General features: G+C 40.0%; 1 protein-coding gene and 1 pseudogene across 2 annotated transcripts in view; one reads left to right on the plus strand and one right to left on the minus strand.

Annotated features, from left to right (window-relative positions):
- LOC308504729 (uncharacterized protein) overlaps nt 1-20,457 on the plus strand; it is a gene marked incomplete at its 5' end in the record, with an annotated part of 64,957 nt that overhangs the window by 25,423 nt on the left and 19,077 nt on the right. The window lies entirely within an intron of this gene.
- LOC308504924 (small ribosomal subunit protein eS24-like) lies at nt 15,840-16,243 on the minus strand (annotated as a pseudogene). Its single transcript has one exon. The product of its transcript is annotated as a small ribosomal subunit protein eS24-like (transcript).

A 20,457-nucleotide genomic window follows, 5' to 3' on the forward strand; every position in this document is an offset into this window, starting at 1 on the left:
CCCCTCAGTCTTGTTCTGTAACATAACCTCTTTGTTATTTCCTTAGAGCACATATTTACCATATGAAAGTATCTTTTGTATTGTATTGATTATTGCCTGTCAGCAAACTTACAGTAACTTCAAAAAATTAATACACTATATATATTTTTAGAGCCATTTTAGGTTCACAGCAAAACTGAGTGGAAAGTACAGAGAGTTCCCATGTGTATCCCTCCTTCCCACCTCCACACACGCAAACTCCCCACTGCTGACATCATATCAGAGTGGTGCTTTTGTTACAGTAACTACATCGATACATCATTATCACCCCAAGTCCATCCTTTTCATTAGGGGTTACTCTTGGTGTATATTTGTTCCTTTTGGCAAATATATATGGATATGTGTTATTAACCATTGTAGTATCACACAGAATAGTTTAACTGCCCTAAAAATCCTTTGTGCTCTTCCAATTCATCCTTCTCTCTTCCCTGGCAACCACTGATCCATTTGCTGTTTCTATAGTGTTGAGTTTCCTGTAATTTTATGTAACTGGAATCATACTATATGCAGCTTTTTCAGATTGGCTTCTTTCACTTAGAAATATGCATTTAGAGTTCTTCCATGTCTTTTCATCACTTGATAGTTCATTTGTTTTTAGTGCTGAGTAATATTCTATTGTCTGGATGTACCACAGTTTATTGAATCATTCACCTATTGATGGACAACTTGGTTGCTTCTAAGTTTTGTCAATGATGAATAAAGCTGCTTCAAAAATCCTTGTGCAACCCCAATAAATTAAAAAAAAAAATCCTTGTGCAGGTTTTTGTGTGGGCATGTTTTCAATTCATTTGGGTAAATACAAAAAAAGTGTGATAAGATATGTTTAGAATTGTAAGAAATTGCCAATTGTCTTTCAAAGTGGCCGTAGCATTTTGCATTATCAACATCAATGAATGAGCATTCCTGTTGCTCCATATCCTCACCAGCACTTGGTGTTGTCAATGTTTTGGATGTTAGACATTCTAATAGGTATGCAGTGGTATCTCATTGCTGTGTGAAATGTGGTTCCCTAATGACATTTGTATTGAATATCTTTTCATGTGCTTACTTGTCATTTGTGTATCTTTGGTGAGATGTCTCCTCAAGTCCTTTGCCTAATTTTAATTGGATTGTTCATTTTCTTATTGTTGAGTTTTAAGTGTTCTTTGTATATTTGGGATGACACTCCTTTATCAGAGTTATCTTTTGCAAATATTTTCTCCTAGTTTGTGGCTTATCTTCTCATTCTCTTCACATTGTCTTTACAAAGCAGAAGTTTTTAATTTTAATTAAGTCCAGCTTATCACTTCTTTCTTTCATGCATCAGGCCTCTGGTGTTGTAGCTAAAAAGTTATTGCCATACCCAAAGTTATCTAGGTTTCTTCTAGGAGTTTTATAGTTTTTATTTTACAGTTTTGTCTGTGATTCATTTTGAGTTAATTTTTTTGTGAGAGGTGTAAGATCTGTGTCTCAATTCATTTTTTTTTGCATATGGATGTTCAGTTGTTTCACACCATCTGTTGAAAAGACAATTTAAATTTTTTATTAAATTTATTGGGGTGACATTGGTTAGTAAAATTATATAGGTTTCAAGTGTACAATTCTATAATACATCATCTATGTATGTTGCATTGTGTGTTCACCACCCAGGATCAGTTTTTTTATCACCATATATTTAACCCCCTTTACCCTCTTCTACCATCCCTCCTCCCCCCTTACCCTCAGGTAACCATTAAAATGTTGTTTGTGTCTATGACTTTTTGTTTGTTTGTTTGTCTTGTTTGTTTGTTGCTTTCAGTTTTATATCCCACATATTAATGAAATCATATGGTTCTTGGCTTTTTTTGTCTGACTTATCTCTTGAGATTGTCATGAGAAGACTATTTTTGCTCCATTGTATTACTTTTGCTTCTTTGTCAAAGATCAGTTGCCAATACGTGGGCCTGCTTCTGGGCTCTTTATTCTGTTCCATTGATCTATTTGTTCTTTCATTCATACCACACTGTCTAGATTACTGTTGCTTCATAGTAAGTCTTGAAGTTGGGTAGTCAGTCCTCTCTGACATTGTTCTTCTCCTTCAACATTGAATTGGTTATTCTGACTCTTTTGCTTATCCATGTAAGCTTTACAATCAGCTTGTTGATATCCACAAAATAACTTGCTGGGATTTTGATTTGGATTGTGTTGAATCTAAAGATCAAGTTGGGAAGAAGTGACTCCTTGACAATATTGAGTCTTACTATCCATGAATGTGGAATATGTCTCCATTTATTTACTTCAGTTTCTTTTATCTGAGTTTTGTAGTTTTCCCCATATAGACATTGCACATACATTGTTAGTTTTATACCTAGGCACTTCATTTTTTTGAGTGCTAATGTAATAAATAGTAATGTGTTTTTAATTTCAAATTGTACTTGTTCATTGCTGGTATATAGGAAAGTGATTGGCTTCCATGTATTAACTTTGTATCCTGCAACCTTGCTATAATAATTTACTAGATCCAGGAGGTATTTTTTGCTTCTTTGGATTTTTTGCATAGATAATCATGTTGTCTGAAAACAAAGACAGTTTTATTTCTTCCTTCCCAGTCTGTATACCTTCTATTTCCTTTTCTTATTGAATTAGTTAGAATTTCCAATAAGATGTGAAAAACAGTGGTGAGAAGGGACATCCTTGCCTTGTTCCTAATCTTAGTGGGGAAAGCTTTGAGTTTTTCATTATGAAATTAGCTATAGGTTTTTAGGTAGATGTTCTTTTCCCGCCCTCAATGTTCATTGCTTCTTTTCTTTTTTTAAAAAAGTAATTGTTTTATTTTTCTATTACAGCTGACATACAATATTATATTAATTTTAGATGTACTGCATAGTGATTAGACATTTATATAACTTACGAAGTGGTCACCTTGATAAATCTAAAACCCACTTGACCCCATACATATTATAGTTATTAAAATATTATTGACTATATAATAACCCACTCCCTAACTCCCCTCCCAGCTGGCAACCCTCAAAATGTACTCTGTATCTATGAGTCTATTTTGTTTATTTGTTTATTTTGATCTTTAGATTCCACATATAGTGAAATCATGGCATTTGTCTTTCTCTGTCTGACTTACTCCAATCAGCAAAATATCCACTAGGTCCATCCATGTTGTTGCAGATGGAAAGATCTCATTCTTTTTATGGCTGAGTAATATTTCATTGTGCTTCTTTATTCATTCATCCATTGATGGACACCCAGTTTGCCTACATATCTTGGCCATTGTAAATAATGGTGCAATGAACATATGGATGCAAATTTATCTTTGCAGTACTGTTTTGGGTTTCTAAAACTCAGATAAATACTCAGAAGTAGAATTGCTAGGTCCTACTTTGTTTCTTGTAGCCTTCATTTTAAAATCTATTTTTGTATGATATAAGTATTGCTAGCCCATCTTTTTTTTGGTTTTTGTTTCCATTTTCATAAAATATCTCTTTCTATCCTTTTTAGTCTGTGTGTGTCTTTCAATCTGAAGTGAGTCTCTTGTAGGCAGCATATGAACTTCTTTAGCTTTTTCTTGTTTGGGATGCTCTTTTGATTGTAAATGATAGTTTTGCTGGATAGAGTAGTCTTGGTTGTAGGTCCTCGTTTTTCATCACTTTGCATATTTCATGCCAATCCCTTCTGGCCTGCAAAGGTTCTCTTGAGAAATCAGCTGACAGTCTTATGGAATCTCCCTTGTAGGTAACTAACTGCTTATCTCTTGCTGCTTTTAAGATTCTTTCTTTGTCTTTAACATTTGGCATTTTAATTATGATGTGTCTTGGTGTTGGCCTCTTTGGGTTCATCTTATTTGGGACTTGCTGCACTTCTTGGTTTGTATGTCTATTTCCCTCACCAGATTAGGGAAGTTTCCATCATTATCACTTCAAATATGTTTTCAATTTCTTTCTCTTTCTCCCTTCTCCTTTTGGTACCCCTATAATGCAAATATTGGCATGTTTGATGTTGTCCCAGAGGCCCCTTAAACTCTCCTCATTTTTGGCATTCTTTTTTCTTTTTGCTGTTCTGTTTGGATGTTTTCTGCTACCTTATCTTCTAAATCACTGATTTGATCCTCTGCTTCATCTAATCTACTGTTGATCCTCTGTAATGTATTCTTCATTTCAGTTATTTTATTCTTTGTTTCTCACTAGTTATTTTTTATGTTTTTTATCTCCATTTTAATGTTTCCTGTGTCTTTATTGAAGTACTCCCTCTGATCATTGAGCATCCTTATAACCAGTGTTTTGAACTCTTCATCTTGTAGATTGCTTGTCTCCATTTTGTTTAGATCTCTTCCTAGAGCTTTTTCCTGTTCTTTCATTTGGGACATGTTTCTTTGTCTCCCCATTTTGATCACCTCCCTGTGTTTGTTTTTTTATGTATTAGGTAGGGCTGCTATGTTTTCTGGTCTTAGTAGAGTAGCCTTATGTAGTATGTGTCCTGTGGGGCTTAGTGGTGCAATCTCCCTGGTCACCTGCACTGGGTGCTCCATGTGTGTCCCTTGTGTGGGTTTTGTGTGCCCTCCTGTTGTAGTTGAACCTCAGTTGCTGTTTACACATCAGTGGGAGGGATTGATCCTCAGGCGGGTTGGTTGTGAGGACTGGCTGGGACTACCGTGGGGTAACTGTTGTTCGGGGACTAACTCTACAGAGCCGGATTCAATTTATCAGGACTCTGGTGCCTGCCCAGTTTGCCCTTTGGGTGTGTTGCCCATGGAGGCAGCTGGGTGGTACTCAGGCTGGGTTCAAACAGGCCATGGGGCATGCCTGCCCCAGGGCCTCCTGGGTGGGGACTCGCTGCAGGCCTAGTTCAGCGCCTCCTGTGCCCTGTTCAGGGCCACCTGGCATGAGCCACAAAGCAGATGGCCACTGCCTGTGCTGTGCTTAGATATGTTTCAAGAGGCCAACCCACAAACTGAAGCTGGCTGTTGTTAGTGCTGGGCTTAAAGCTGCGCAGCCAAGGGTACGGGACTTGCCAAAGAGAGGTTTTAGGAAAGTCTGCAGCATGAGCCAAGACAGGCTGTTTGTATGGAAAAGCCACTGGAAACAGGTTCAGTTGGGTGGGGTCTCAGGGAATCATCAGGGCAGGCTGGACAGTGTTAGATGAGATGGTTGATGGAGATTCAGACATGGTGGTGCCTGCATCTGTACTCTGGGTTGGGGGACGGCTCAACAAAGAAATAATGGATTCTGCCAGCACTTCTGTTTGAGAGAAAGTTGCCCCTCCAGCTCTCGCCTTGAAGCCAGTAATTCAATTACTCCCTGTATATCTATGCCTGTGCCTTTTGAGCTGCTGCCCCAGTGCTGGAGGTCAGAGTGAGTGAGCCCATCAGTGAGTAAGTCCATGTGTGGGCCCTTTAAGAGGACTCCAGCAGCTCTCCGTCTCAGCCACAATCTATGCTGGGTTTCACAGCCAGAAATTGTGGGGACTTCTCTTCCTTGCACTGGTTCCCTCGGCTGGGGAGCCTGATGTTGGGCTGGGACCCCTCACTCCTCGGGGGGGGGGCAGTTTTTAACTATCGTATGTGGGTGTGGAATCAGCCTGTTCTGTGTTTCTGCCCCTACTACCAGTCTCGAGGTGTCTTCTTCCATATGTCCTTAGTTGTAGGACTTCTGTTTAGCTAGACTTCAGGTGATTCTTGATGATGGTTATACTGTAGTTTATTTATAATTGATGTGGTCATGAAATGAAGGCAAGCACAGCATTTACCTACACTGCCATCTTGACCAGAAAATCTCCTATATAGATGTTCTTTATTAAGTTCCCCTCTATTCCTAATTTGCTGAGAGTTTTAATCATAAGTGAGTGTTGGATTTTGTCTAATCTTTGTCTGCATCTATTGGTATAATCATGTATGTTTTTTTCTTTAGCCTGTTGATGTGATGGATTACATTAATTGATTTTGATAATTGAACCAGCCTTGACTACTTGGATAAATCCCACTTTATTGTGGTGTATAATTCTTTTTATATGTTGTTGAATTTGATTTGCTAATATTTTGTTGAGAATTTTTGCATCGGTGTTCATGAGAGATATTGGTCTGTAATTTTCTTGTAATGTCTTTGTCTGGTTTGGGTTTTGGGATCACGCTGGCCTCATGTAATAAGTTAGGAAGTATTTCCTTTGCTCCCATTTCCTGAAAAATGTTGTAGACAAATTGGTGGTATTTATTTCTTAAATGTGTAGTAGAATTCACCTGTGAACCTGTCTAGCTATAGACTTATCTACATAATCTATTTCTTTCTGTGTGAGATTTGGTAGAGTGTGTCATTCAAAGAATTGGTCAGTTTCATATAGGTTATCAAATTTGTGGTCATAGAGTTCTTCGTAGTATTTCTTTATTATCTTTTTAATATCCATGAGAGCTATAGTGATAATCACCTCTTTCATTTCTGATGTTAGTAACTTGTGTCCTCTCTTTTTTGCGTAGCCTGGCTGGAGGCTTACTGTTTTCGCTGATTTTTTTCAAAGAGCTAACCTTGGGTTTTATTAATTTTTTTTCTGTTGATTTCCTATTTTCAATAGCATTGGTTTTTGCTCTAATTCTTCTTATTCTTTCTTCTCTCATTTGCATCTTCTTGTCTGAAACGTCATAGTTTTCATCAAGGCCTTTGTTTTTTATTGTTTGTGAACCTCCCTACTTTCAGATCCTTTAAGTTGTTTATTCAGTCCAGAGATTCAATATGAGAAGGATTGAGAGGTCATGCACGGTATTTATAGGAAAAACATGATAAAGCCTTCTCTTCTTTCTACAATGACAACTATAACAACTACTAAAACTTACCATTTATTGAGTGTCTACTAAGTGCTAGACATTTTAAAAAGTACTATTTAGTCCTTGCAACAGTCCTATAAGTTAATCAGTATGATTTTCATGTACATGTGAGAAAAGAAGGTTGTAGAGGTAAAAGTAGCTTGCTCAAGGCTGCACACTTTGTATAAATGGAAGAGGTGGGTTTTAAGCTCGGATCTGTTGGTTAATAACAAAAGAGATGCACACTAAATAAATTCATTGCAGATGTTCAAAGTCATATAGAGATTGCAACGTTATGGGGATTTTGAGAACATTTTATGCTTTTAAAAAAATGTCAAGAGTGATGTATTTTGTTTACAAGAAAAGTGGGATTGCCTGGTCAGATAAAGGGAATGCTTCACTCAAAAGTAGAGATTTGTTGGTAGGTGAGGAGTGGTGAGACTGATTCCATCTCATATTCATTATTGGGCTATGAAAAATACTTATAAAAGTGATTGACCCTTTTGCATGCTCATATATTTTGTCACTTATAAACTATTCCCAATGAGGATTGAAATGTAGGCACTTCCAGTGTTTCACTCAGCCTTTAAACATGATTTAAAAGTGATTATCACATCTTAACATGATGTAGATTATCTGTGCTTATTACCTCTTCATTCCTTTATCTCTTATTTAGGAAAATTTGGTTTGACTTCCTTTAGGAGGTAGAGATTGGGATCCAGGAAACCTCACAGCCCAGTTGTCGTGCCATGAATTTAATTTCTATAAGTTTATTGACCCCTGAAGGCAAAAAGCTTAATGCAGAGGAGATGTATTTAATATTTGATAATGTGAACTTTTTGAGAGGCTTAATGGGGGTAAAGTCTTTTCAGAGTAATGTGGGAACATTTGGTTTCAAGATATTATTTGCAATATTAAATTGTACCAATAGGTGGAGAAGTTGTTCCATATAAATTAGAGGGCTTGGCTCCTCTATGAAGAATTAAGAAATTCAGGTTTCTGGCAAGTTGAAAATGGAATAAAAATGTGAAATAGGAAAGCTGGGTTACTTATAAATATTAACAAATAGTTTTCACAGGGGACAGGAATTCCACTAACTTCAATGGTACATACATGAAACCATTATTACCTGCACTGTATTTGCAATTTGTCCATAGCACCTTTAGATCTGTGCTTATGTATGTACGTATGTATGTATGTATTTATATCTGATTTTGTACAAAAGTGTTTTAAACAATGTACAAAATTTTATAGAATAAAAAAATAAAACATAAGTAAATTGAAAACGTGGAGCAAGAAAGATGGAATGCAGTTAGGGTATTTGTGTACTTTGATTTGGGCCACAGATCTGGCCTGGAGCTTCCTGGCAGCCAAAGCAAGTAGGGAAACAGGATTGATTGCATGATCCGGGGTCTATATATATAAAAACAAGCCAGGTGCTAAGAGAGCTATAAAAATCCTTCTAAGAGTTAGTCCTCCTAATTCTAAGAAGTTATGTCCCATGGGGACTTATCAAGAGCATTTGCTATAGATGATACCCTTACATGAAGCACAATAATTCCTTTCCCACGACTGCTTCTTACAATATCAGCCGTAATGCCGAAGTGTTATTCAGTTAAAGGATTATGAGGTTAGGGGTAGGGTAAGTACCATGTGCCCAAAACATTCCTGTAGTTTAGCTTTCTGATTTTTTCATTTCTTGAAGATTGCAATTTAGAATCCATCATTCCTTGATAAATATTACTTCTCTGAGGTGTTTGGTAAGGATGGAGGGTTGCTGTGAAGACGCACTAATATGTTGCATGCAGAACACTTAGCTCTACACCTGGAAGGTAGTGAGGCCTCACTAAAAGCCATCCATGGAGGCCTGACCATGCACCACTCTCAGCCAAAGGATGCAAATACCCGCTGTGGCTGACGTGTGTGGATACCTGTGTGGCCTGTTAAATGCCATGGTGTATTTTTCAAAAGTCATTGAACCGAGATAGCCTTGACTTTGCCTTCCGGAAGGATTCCCTCCAGCCTCATCGTCACTTCTTCCTCCTGTTCCAAACCTCTGTGCCCAAGGCTCCTGTGTCCTGCTGGTGTTTCTAGACTCCCTCTCAACATCTTCTCTTGCTGATCCTTCTCTTGGTCTGTTGGGATCTTCACTGGTTTTGATGTTCCAGAGAACACTGCTGCTCTAGACTCTACAACCCAAACCAGACTCGCACTGTCCCGACCTTTCTAGAATACTGATGCCCAGATCAGGTTTCCTCTCTTTCCAGACAGAAAGATTAGACCACAGCCATTCAGATTTATGGCTTCATTCTCAATCAATTCTCCCTAGTTTCTGTGAATCTGTGACACATTCATAACATTTTCAGAGCAGCATCTGGGCTGGAGGCTGATTTGAGAAAGATTCTCCAGCTCTATCCGGTCACTGCTTGGTTTATTCACGTCCATACTCTCTGCCTTCAGACATGGGATCATTTCCACCTCTGGCCAGAAGCGACCAGAGGTCACTTAGTCCACCTGCCCAGTCACACACACACACACCTCCGTGCAGCCAGCCTCCCAAGATTGTCCACTGCACTGATCACAAATTGTACTCAGTAGAATGTTGCAATAATTTTGCATTCTATACCCGAGGATGTATTTTCGCTTGTTTCTGCACACTTGTTGGGAGAATGTGCCCTGAATTCTGTTTTGTTTCCATTAACCTTTTTCTGAGAAATTACTGACCCTGAATATTGGAGCCGCAAATGGATTCTTTTAACAAGTATCCTGTCAGAATGCAACCTCTGTGTATTATGTGGCTTTTAGTCTGCAAATGCTTCCTCTTAATGCATCGATTCCCTTAAGAAGTATTTATTTGAGTAACTTTCCCTGTATTAGGATCTTAGGAATACTTCTGTCTCTGTGGTTTTAGGAAACCCACGGTCAGAAGAATTTACAGTTCACTTATTTTTACAGCTGGCAGTACCTATTTAAAATCTTGCCTCTCACTCCTACCTGCTTGAGACCTTCCCAAAGCAATGATTCTTCTTATTTCTCCATAGACTTTGTCTTGATTCTGTGCACTTGGTCTTAAGTGAGATATTTGTATCCTGACATATTTTGCATGTTTCTGTCATCCTTGAGAAAATCATGCCAGTTCTTTCCTAGCTCAGTGAAAAGTGGAGTCGTACCACTACCACTTAGCTTCGCGTTAGAGACTGTATGTTGAAATAAAGCAGCAACACGATTTTGATCTTAAGTAATATTACTCAAATGGGAGCCTTCTTATTGGTCACTGCAACACTAATGTCTACGGAATGGCTCTCCAGTGTCACTATTAGAGGACAGGTCAGGATTGGATATACTTCTAGAAAGCAGGCCACAATGTGCAGTCTTGGATTGTTCATTATTTTCAGGTGAGGTTGCCAGCCACTTGGGACCCTAAAGCAGCAGGCCTGTGGAGACCAGTCCCATGGGGGCTGTCCAGTTGTCTGAGATTTTCAATGGTCAGGTCTAGCAGATATGTAGGGAGTTGTCCTCCTTATAAGCTCTATTTGTCTTTACTTCTTTATTCTCTATTGTGGTACAAATGAAAAACAACAACAACAAAAGATCTGTTATAAACAGCACTTTCTTGTTTCCTGTCAGTGAGTACAATTTGAAAGTCAGGCTCTTGGGTGTATATTTTTGTGTGTGTGCACGTGCATGTGAAAATTGAGGGCCAGGCAGGGCCACAGAGAGGAGACAGTAGGAACTGGAGACCGCGGAGTAGGAAAGGAATATAACTGACTGAAAAGGTGCTCCCTAATGCTCTGCTGGAGAGTCAGCCCACAAAGCAGAATGAATGGCGTTTCAGGCTGCCCCCATCTCACTCTAAACTGCACTGTACTGACCCCTAAAGCTGAGTTATCGGTGACAAGTGAAATTAAGCAGCCCAGTTTCTAGGTAGCAGGTTGGACTGCAGTGAACTGTCTCAGGAGTACTCGGCCTTCTTACAAGGCTGAGCAGAGCTGACTCCATGGCATGGTGGGTACATGTAACCTTTCTGCTATTGTAACTATTTACTCTATTTGTATTAATGCGGTGTAACCTGTGGTGATGCAGAATGCTGACCGAGAGGAGCGCCTCTAGGAAAGACCCTTCAGCATAACAACATCACGTTTGTTTTAGTTGTACTAGGAACAAATGGTAACTGGAATGCAGACAAACTGATAGGCAGGGAAACAGTTTTCACTTGATCAGGGAATGAGTGTTTGTGTTAGGCAACAGCTAGCAGGTTTTTCCGGATGGGATCATTTTCCACCACCTTTTATTTTATGCAGCCGGGATTTGTCAATTTTGGTCTCATTGGCTCCTCCATATGGCAAGAGCAGCCTTGAATGAGCAAACCAGCAACAGAAAAAGGAAGGGGACCTTCTATATCAAGGTGATATCTACAGAAAATGAAGTTGAGAAATCATTAGTTGGTGGAAGGGACTGGATCAGGGTGAGATGCACTGAACATACAAAACAAAAGGAGAAGGGAGAACAAATAGTGTCTTACAAAGACTTAAATAGTAATGAACATAGAGTGAAAGAGAAAAGAAATGGAAGAAAAGGAATTCAAAACGAGATGAAAAGGAGGAGGACCAAAATTCAACACCTTCTTTAATAATAGGTGATAGAAACAAAATTTCTAGTGTAGCCAGACAGAAGTAGAGGCCATGAAGTATGACTTACAAATGATACACAGGGAACACTTCACAGAAAATGGTGCTATGTGTCCCCACATTAGTAATAAAACTGAGTCCAAGTCTGACACTGGGTGGAAACAGGCAAAAAAGTGTCAGGAGGCAGTGGCTGAGAGCCTGGGGTCTGTGTTGCTTGCGTGTATGCTCTACCCCAGCAGAGATGGTCCTAGAAGAGCTGCCTGGTGACAGGGCGAAGAGTAGCTGGTTTGGAGAGGTCTGAGAAGGGGACTGAAACTGTCTTCTGTCTGCTTTGTGTGAGGATCGTGTAGGGGAAAGAGGAGAAGCAAAGGAGGAGCAGAAGATAGACGTCACAAAGCTTATCTCTACAACCCTGCTTCCTCATTTCAAAAATGGTAAAATGTAATGGTGTCTAACTTGGAGTCCTTGTGAAGATTGAAAGAGTGCTAAGGTAATTTAACAAAGAGGCGATTAGACTGATGTGACTCTCGTCCTGTAGGTAACCAAACAAAATCTAAGCCTGTAAATGCCTAAAGTTAAATGGAAACCTAGGGACAACCAACCAACCACAGCCAACTAGACTTTAAGCTAGAGCCAATCAGTAATTGCCTTATTTTGCTTCCACCTTTTCTCTATAAAAGTCTCTCCTACTTTCTATTGGTGGAGTGCTCCTAATTTTCCAGTTTGGCATGGCCTGATTTGAATTGATTTTTGTTCAAATAAAGTCTTAAACATTTAAAAATGTCTCAGTTCATCTTTTACTGAGAGATAATACAACAAGGTCCTAGCTCAATAAATGTTAGCTTTTTTTATTACCCATATGTATGGTCTCTAAAACTGCACAAAAATATTGTTAATGTAGCAGTTTTATAGAGTGAAAACATGAATTGCAAAATAGTACTCACAACAACACACACACACACACACACACACACACACACATAAACGGAAAGGACGAATTGTACTGAAATCTTAAAAGTGATTTACTTTTGGGAAGTGGATTTTTGTTAATTTATTCATTTTTCCTATGCTTGTCTATATTTCTACAGTGAACATTAATAACTTTAGTAATAAGCAACATTTTTTAAAAACTGCTGCAAGAATCAATGCCTACAAGGTCCATTATCAGTTCTTTTTCTCATGTCACCCCAAATATGGATTCAAGAAAGTCTAACATTAGTCCTTGTTCTCACCCTCCCCAAATGTGGATTCATTCTAGCTGGGAGCTTTGATGGCCACCAAACTGGTGCCTTCTAGCTCAGACCGAGAAACACATTTGCATTCGGGTGAGAATTGGAAGTTACTCTGTCCTGTGCTTCTCACCTGTGCTTTAAGAAAGTCACCTGAAATTCATAACAAAAGACATTATTTGCTCCCAGCTGTGCTGGTTAAAGGAGCCAGAATTGCAGGCAGTCTTGGATCAGGCATGACTTCCCAAGATCTGCAATAGGAAGTCTAATTATTTAGAGGGCTGTCCCTTTGTACATGCTTATTAATCTGTGGGCATTGCTATAACAATTGGTGCTTAGCTGAGGTAACCTTCTGGGTGTGACCCATGGAGCAGCTGCTTCAGACTGGAAAGTGCCACTCTCCATCTGGATGTGCTTGGGAACCCTCTGGGAATGACTGGGAGTGCCTGAAAACAAGCATTTGTTAGAGGAGGGATGCTTTCCCGGACTCTGTTTGGAAATGGAAGATGTCATGTTGGTTTCCATTGCCTCTCTGCTAGAATCCAGTGAATCACATTGTATGACGTAGTGGAATCTGGGTGATTTTTGGTGGTGATAATGGTTTTGAGGAGCAGGGAGGAGGGTGGTGATGTTGCATGCAGTTAGGCGGCCACAGTCCAGTTGGAAATTAATGACAGAAGCAAAGAAAGAGTTAAGAGTTAGATGTCTGTGCCTCTGAATTGCTCTCCACCTCAGCTTAAGCACTGTTTCATATTTTGATCTGCTTGAGCACGTTCTGATTTTGGGCAGCAATTCAGCCTTGTCGGTGGTGCCAGAGGCTGTGTATGTAATAGAGGCATCACATGCAGCGACAGGCTTGTAGAAAAAGCAGTCTGCACGGATACAGATCAAACTGGAGCATTTTCATTGAAAAGTGTGACATGGGTTGTTTTTTGCATCCTAGTGCTCAGGGTCACATTCAGTGGCTGTCCAGGAATGTGTGACAGTGATGCTGATGGGAGTTGGACCCACTTCCCAGGGTATCCTGGTTCTTAGTGCACAGGCAGCGTGTCTGGGGCAGCTTCTTGAGCGGAGGGTCCAGGACAGGAGACACAGAATCCTGAATACTGGACACGACTCTGATCTTTTGTCAGAAACTGACAGTGCATGACAACTGGAAGCTGAGATGCAGGGATTATTCACTCGCTTTATTTCTTATTCTTCTTATGCTTATTGCTAGCTCGTTCTCAAGGCTCCCGGAAGGGAGAAGAGGGAAGAGAGGAAACTCCCAGTATTGTTTCCCTCCTTCTTTATTAGTGGTTGTATTAAAAAGTATTGTGGTGGGAGACTAGTGGTAGGAATAGACGGATGTTGGATAATTTTGGGTTCCAATTATCTCTCTACCTTCATTGCCTCTATGATTTACTGCTAGTACCAATGAACACCTTTCCATACGTGAAGGTTAGGGCTTAGAGCCTTGAATTATATATTTAGTGTGGAAAATTTGCATTAATTCATTTTCATTTCCAGTTAAATTGATGAGATGGGCCACTCAGTGTTATTCCACTTTGATTTTTGCTGAGGCTCTTTAAATGTGCTCTGCATTGACTGATAGATAAATCGTGTCAAACATTCACTGTGTGCCTACTATGCAGCAATCCCTGAGCAGAGATACAGGGTGACCCAGCCAAGTGCAGTTCTGCCTTCACAGACTTTAATCAGGAGGACAGAAAATTACCAAATAATTAGGATACAGTGTAGTAAATAGTCTAATAAGGGAAATGCTACGTGCCCCAGACCATGTAGGACAGACCTTGGGGGGATGAAAGGAGATATTATGGAGGAACTGACTTCTGAGTTGAGACCTAAAGATGAATGGAGTTAACCGAGAAAAGGAGTGGGGAGAGGCCAGTGTTCTAAGCAGAGGGACCAGCCTGACCAACACTTCATAATTCCTTTCTACTGTGCATATATATTTACAAGTCACAAGTGAGAAAGAACTTCTCTTATAAAAATCGTCTTGGAAGATGATTGTTAACAGACCTCTTGTCAGGTAGAATTTCATTTATCTCCCTCTTATGGCACGTGCCCACTTGACTGTGTTATGGCAATCTCAGTGCATCTCCAAAGGATCTCTGCTGGCTCCGGACGGCTCTAATTCTCGTGGTGTCTTTCAAACGGGGGTTTTGCACCTGGGTTTGTTGCACGTTGAATCAAAGAATACACGGATTCAGGGCACATTGGAATCAAGTCTACATCCTGAAACCAGTAGCAAAGGCAGTTCGTGTGTGATCTCAACTCTTTGGTACTATGTGGATTGGCCAGTGGCCTTCTGACTTCTCTGAAGGTTCTGGTTCTTGGCCACTCTACTCAGATCTGCTATCCTTCTTTCCATCAGACTGAGCAGGCTCAGCCTGGGATGGGCACGTGGACCTATTCCTTCAAATATCTCACTGTAGCTACTTTCAAGTTGTTATGATTGTGGGCCCATACACATAGCTCATTCAACAAGTATTTTAGTACCGTTCATTCCAACACAATTGAGAGTTTTCTATGCTAAGGCTCTGCGGTAGGTGCTTCCAATATAAGGATGAATAAGACAGGACCTATGCCCTAAAATTACTAGCAAGTATTACATGTCAAGGGTCCAACTGAGCTAGAGATGGTGGGGGTGGGGTGGGATGGAGTGGATGGGAAATGCCAGCCTGTCATTTGGGGCAGCAGTTCTTCACAACACAGAAAGGGAACATGGACTTTATTCAGGAACTTCTAAAATAATTTCAACAGGAAATAGGACCTGGCTCCATGGGAGATTATAAACTTTCCCCCAACTTCCTCTCTTGTTAGTTGGGATGAAGCTCTTTATAGTCTTTCACACTGAATTCTTTTTGGGTTCTGGACTGGGTGTGGCTGAGGTCATTTGCGAGACTCACATCCATTTGGTAGACTGGTTCTCTCTTTAGTGAAGGAATCAATGTGCCTCTGTGATACTGTGATACAATAAGAAATACATATTTTGTCTTTGTCCCAAGATCCTGGCACAGAGCTTCTAAAACTTGCAATTTTCTGAGTGAGGGGGATGATAAGAGCATCTTTTTTTTTTTTTTTTTAAAGTTCTTAGTTTATTAGTCCTCTCATGAAAAATCTGGTCAATCACCACAAAGTCACTGATGAATCTTTTACTCCTTCTGTCATCTAATCTCCATATCACTTTTTGCCAGCACCAACATTAACCTTTGCAGTCCCCCTGACTTTCTTCATTCTGTTCTTGCGTTCCTTTCGCTGTTTTCTTGAGGTCTTTTCCTTCACATACAGGCCATGTATGAGAAGGAACATGGCCTTCTCATACATTGGGTTCATTTTTCTTTGAGTAATCCAAGGAATCATAAATCATGCCAAAGCCAGTTGTCTTGCCACCACCGAAATGGGTTCTGAATCCAAATACAAAGATGACATCTGGTGTGGTCTTATACATTTTGGCTAGTTTTTCCCGAATTTCTCTCTTAGGTACTGTTGCCTTCTCAGGGTGAAGGACATTGATGACCATGTTTCCATTGAAATAGTCTATTGGTCATGAACTTCTTGGTCCGAATATTTACTATGGCATTCATGATGGCGGCGGACCTTCAAGCAGCCAGGGAGGAAAAACGATAAGAGCATCTTTTGGTATATTAACCTAAAGTTAAAAAGTCAAAATGAGTAGCAACAGCAACAAGCACTTATTTGGGATCAAAGAATTGCAATTAGGGGAACGTAGATTCTGGCAGAAACCCAAATAATGTCCCGATTACAGGATGAAAGCAAGGGGTTTTTATGAGTAAAAGGAAAGGAATAATTACATGAAAAATATTCCCATGTGCTTATAAGCTGACCGCACCACACAAACCAGTTCATGCTTAATTCATCAGAGCAAACTGCATCCATTTGTTCAACAAATAATGGTGCAAACTTGCTGATTTGAAACAGGATGGTAATAGAACAAGTTTGAACACCACACACAGAGTGTGCCCTTTTTACCAAGATCCAGCCACTTTTCTTGAATAAATAATTCTTGGATCATTATAAGCCTTTAGTTAATTTATAGAGCTCTGAAAAATTTTATTTGGACATGTGTGTTTTTTTTGTTTTGTTTTGTTTTGTTTAGGAACCTTCTGTTTTTCATAGTGGTTGACTGCTTTTCATTCCCACCAATGGTGCACAAGGGTTCTCTTTTCTCCACATCCTTGCCACACTTGCTGTTTGTTGACTTATTGACAAAGTTACTTTTTTTTTTTTTAAAGATTTTATTGGGGAAGGGGAACAGGACTTTATTGGGGAACTGTGTGTACTTTCAGGACTTTTTCCAAGTCAAGTTGTTGTCCTTTCAATCTTAGTTGTGGAGGGTGCAGCTCAGTTCCAGGTCCAGTTGACGTTGTTAGTTGTGGGGGGCACAATCCACCATCCCTTGCGGGAGTTGAGAAATTGAAACGGCAACCTTGTGGTTGAGAGGACGCGCTCCAACCAACTGAGCCATCCGGAAGTTCAGCGTCAGCTCAGCTCAAGGTGCCATGTTCAATCTTAGTTGCAGGGAATGGAGCCCACCATCCTTTGCAGGAGTCGAGGAATCGAACCGGCAACCTTGTGGTTGAGAGCCCACTGGCCCATGTGGGAATCGAACCGGCAGCCTTCGGCGTTAGGAGCACGGAGCTCCAACCGCCTGAGCCACCGGGCTGGCCCTGGACATGTGTTTTTTGCCAATATTCTCATTGCTTTTATGGAGGAATGGATTTTTGGAGGTTTTCACTCCACCATTCTCCAAGGCCTTCACTCCAGTTCCTTCATTTATATTTTGTTTACTTATTAGCATTAAACTAATGCTAGTAAGTGTGTATACACCTGTGCATACATGGGACAGTGACACTGTGTGGCTGCCTGGCCTGCGTGGCCTGCAGCAATGAGTGTCTGAGCACCTGCCGTTTCAGTGGGATCTTTTCTTAATCTGGAGAGGAGCCAACAGTTAAAACCTGGAAGGAGAGCAAAGGGAATACCACTAGCTGACAACATTGGTCGCAGGCGTAGAGTTTCTGGGTAAGCGGTGAATGCAGTGGCTCCAACTTACGACATTCAAAAACATTCCATAGCTACAGACCACTTTCGTTTGATTTCACAGTAGAAAAATACATCAGACTGTTAAAGTTCTTTCTTATCCAGACTTTTTTTTCAGTTAAATTTTTTTTCAGTTAAATTTATTGGAGTGACAATGGTTAACAAAATTATACAGGCTTCAAGTGTACGTCTCTATAACACATCATCTATGAATTACTTGTTCTGTTTTTAATGTGAATTTGGAGGCTTATGCTTAGCGATGGAAGATCCACTGATGCTTTCTCAAGTTTTCTCCCAGGACCTGCTCTCTTCTCTGCCCTCCTCTTCACTGACCTTGGCTGAGGCTCCAGCAGTGATGTTGTCGCCATCTTCTCTTTCAAGACCAGAGTCCAGAGTAGTGAATTCAGACAGTGTCATTGTGACCTGGGAAATACTTATACAGATGACTAGTTTTTGAATTTATTAACTTCAAAGGATCAAATGAGAGAGGCTAGACCAACAGATAGTAGTTGTGTAAGAAGGCTAAGTTGAGTGCAAAATACGGAGTTACTTCTGACAATAGAAGCTCTAACTCTAACTCACTTGTCCTCTCTTCTGTTTTCCTCATTTTCCCTGGTGGAGTGAATTTTTCTTTCTGTAGCACTCGATATACTTTTGCCTTCTACCACCTTCTCATTTCACTATAGGTATTTATTTAGGTGTCTGTCTACCCAGTGGTTCTCAACTAGAGGCGATTTTGTCCCCCAAGTGACATTTGCTAATGTTTGAAATATTTTTGTTTAGCACCTCTGTAGAGGGGAGTGCTACTGACATCCAGTGATTAGAAGCTATGGATATTACCCAAACTTTCCAATGTACAGAACAGCTCCCTGCAACAAAGAATTATCCCTCCCCAAATGTCAGTAGCGCTGAGGTTGATAGGCCCTGATCTAGTCCTTGAGATTTGAGGGCAGGAATCTTGTAGCTAGGCATATAAGACATAATAATAAATGGTAAACACATTGGTTGGTTACAGAATAGAGTCTGTTCATTTCTTATTCTTTGCAGTTGCAACCAGTGGTTTGAAGGCTGGAAATTATGTATTTAAATCTTTTGTTTTCTAGGTTAGTCACTGAAAGGGAAATCTGGAAAAATCAAACAATTTGTTTATTCTTATGAATAAATGTCAGAAAGGCATGAAAAAAGCTTATCTGAGGGGGCACTGAGGGCAAGCTGGGAAATGAAATCCGTACAACATTTCTTTAGAAAGGCATCAATCAGTCTTACCTTAGCTGGTGGGGCTGGCAGTCCTCAGTCTTCAGCAAAGGCACAGTCTTTTATCTGAGTCTGTTTTACTCTTCAGTGTGGCTTTTGGAGATAGACTTGATTTACTGCTCTCTGTTCTGGACAGAGTCTCAGGATAGCACAATATGGAGAGACACAGAGCCAGACAGCCAACGCACAGATGGTAGAGGGACACTGTGAATGGAAGAGAAACTTTCTGCATCCCATTTATTCCTATGTGAAAAGATGCCATGCTCTTGCGCTTTGGAGCGAAAATATAAAGAGTGTGGAGGAAGAGAGCTCTACTCCCCAGATTCCTAGGCAGTAGACATCTCTGCTTTGCAGAAAAAACAAGCACAGGCCTGATAACACATACCTGCATCCTGCACCTATCAGTGTCCTGTTGAATATGTGTATACACAAAGCAAAAGCACGGGCCTAAGAAATGTTATTTGAAGGGACTTGTGCATAAAGGAATTAATGAATACATTGCTTATGAAGAGATGTGGGCTTTAGTATCAATCCAAGTAGTATTTTGTATTATATACCTAGCATTTTCTGTTACAGTTTGTAATATATATATTTTTTAGGGGGGGAGTGCCGTTTTCTGTGATGTTGGTCAAAAATGTCTGCTTCTCAAACATTGTGAACACAAGTTGAAAATGTAAATTTCTGATTTCTGATTCAGGAGATCTGGCAAAGCAGAAATAATTTTTAACAAGAATTTTAGGTATCCTGGAGGCAGGTAGTCCATTAAGAGTTAGAACAATATTTTAAGTTTGATGAATTAATTATTTGTTAGAAGTTATCAAAATGTACATGATGCATAATTGCCATGGTTCCTGTGTTGCTAGTCAGAGGAGTTTTTCATATATATATATATATATATATATATATATATATATATATATTATTTTTTATTTATTTTCCTTTTTTTCTTTTTTTTCTTTTTTTGTGAATGTGAGAACTGACACTGCTGAGGTGGAGGGAATTACTCCTCACTCTCCCCACGTCTTCTTGGGACTCTTATTAGATGCTTCTTTGTGCAATATTAGCTGCACCCCTCCCACATCTTGGGGTGCAGAGTGGTCCAAGTTTGCAGTGATTTCTGTCCACCTCTGCTACCATCTGGGAGCACATGGGATTGAATGAAACTCACCCCCTGGGGAAAATCAAACTAAAGACAGATTTCATGGAAGCAGTCTTTAATTCTGCTTACCAGTATCTCTGCCTCAAACAGAATCAGTGAGGGCTTTTATTTGCAAATGAAAGATTGCACTCTATGCAGTCAAAGCACAAAAGGGATTTATTAAAGAATATAAGGAAATTCACAGAATCTCCAGGTGGATGGTGTCATGCGGGAGACCCTTCTGGCTCCACCATTTGTCATGCGGGGCGGCCTGTGGGGTCTCTAGTACGGCTCCCCCCATAAGAATGCAGGATATGGCTAGGCCAAAAAGGAACACTCACGGAGCCA

Source organism: Rhinolophus hipposideros (assembly GCF_964194185.1).
Source record: "Rhinolophus hipposideros genome assembly, chromosome: 11".
NCBI classification, from domain to species: domain Eukaryota; kingdom Metazoa; phylum Chordata; class Mammalia; order Chiroptera; family Rhinolophidae; genus Rhinolophus; species Rhinolophus hipposideros.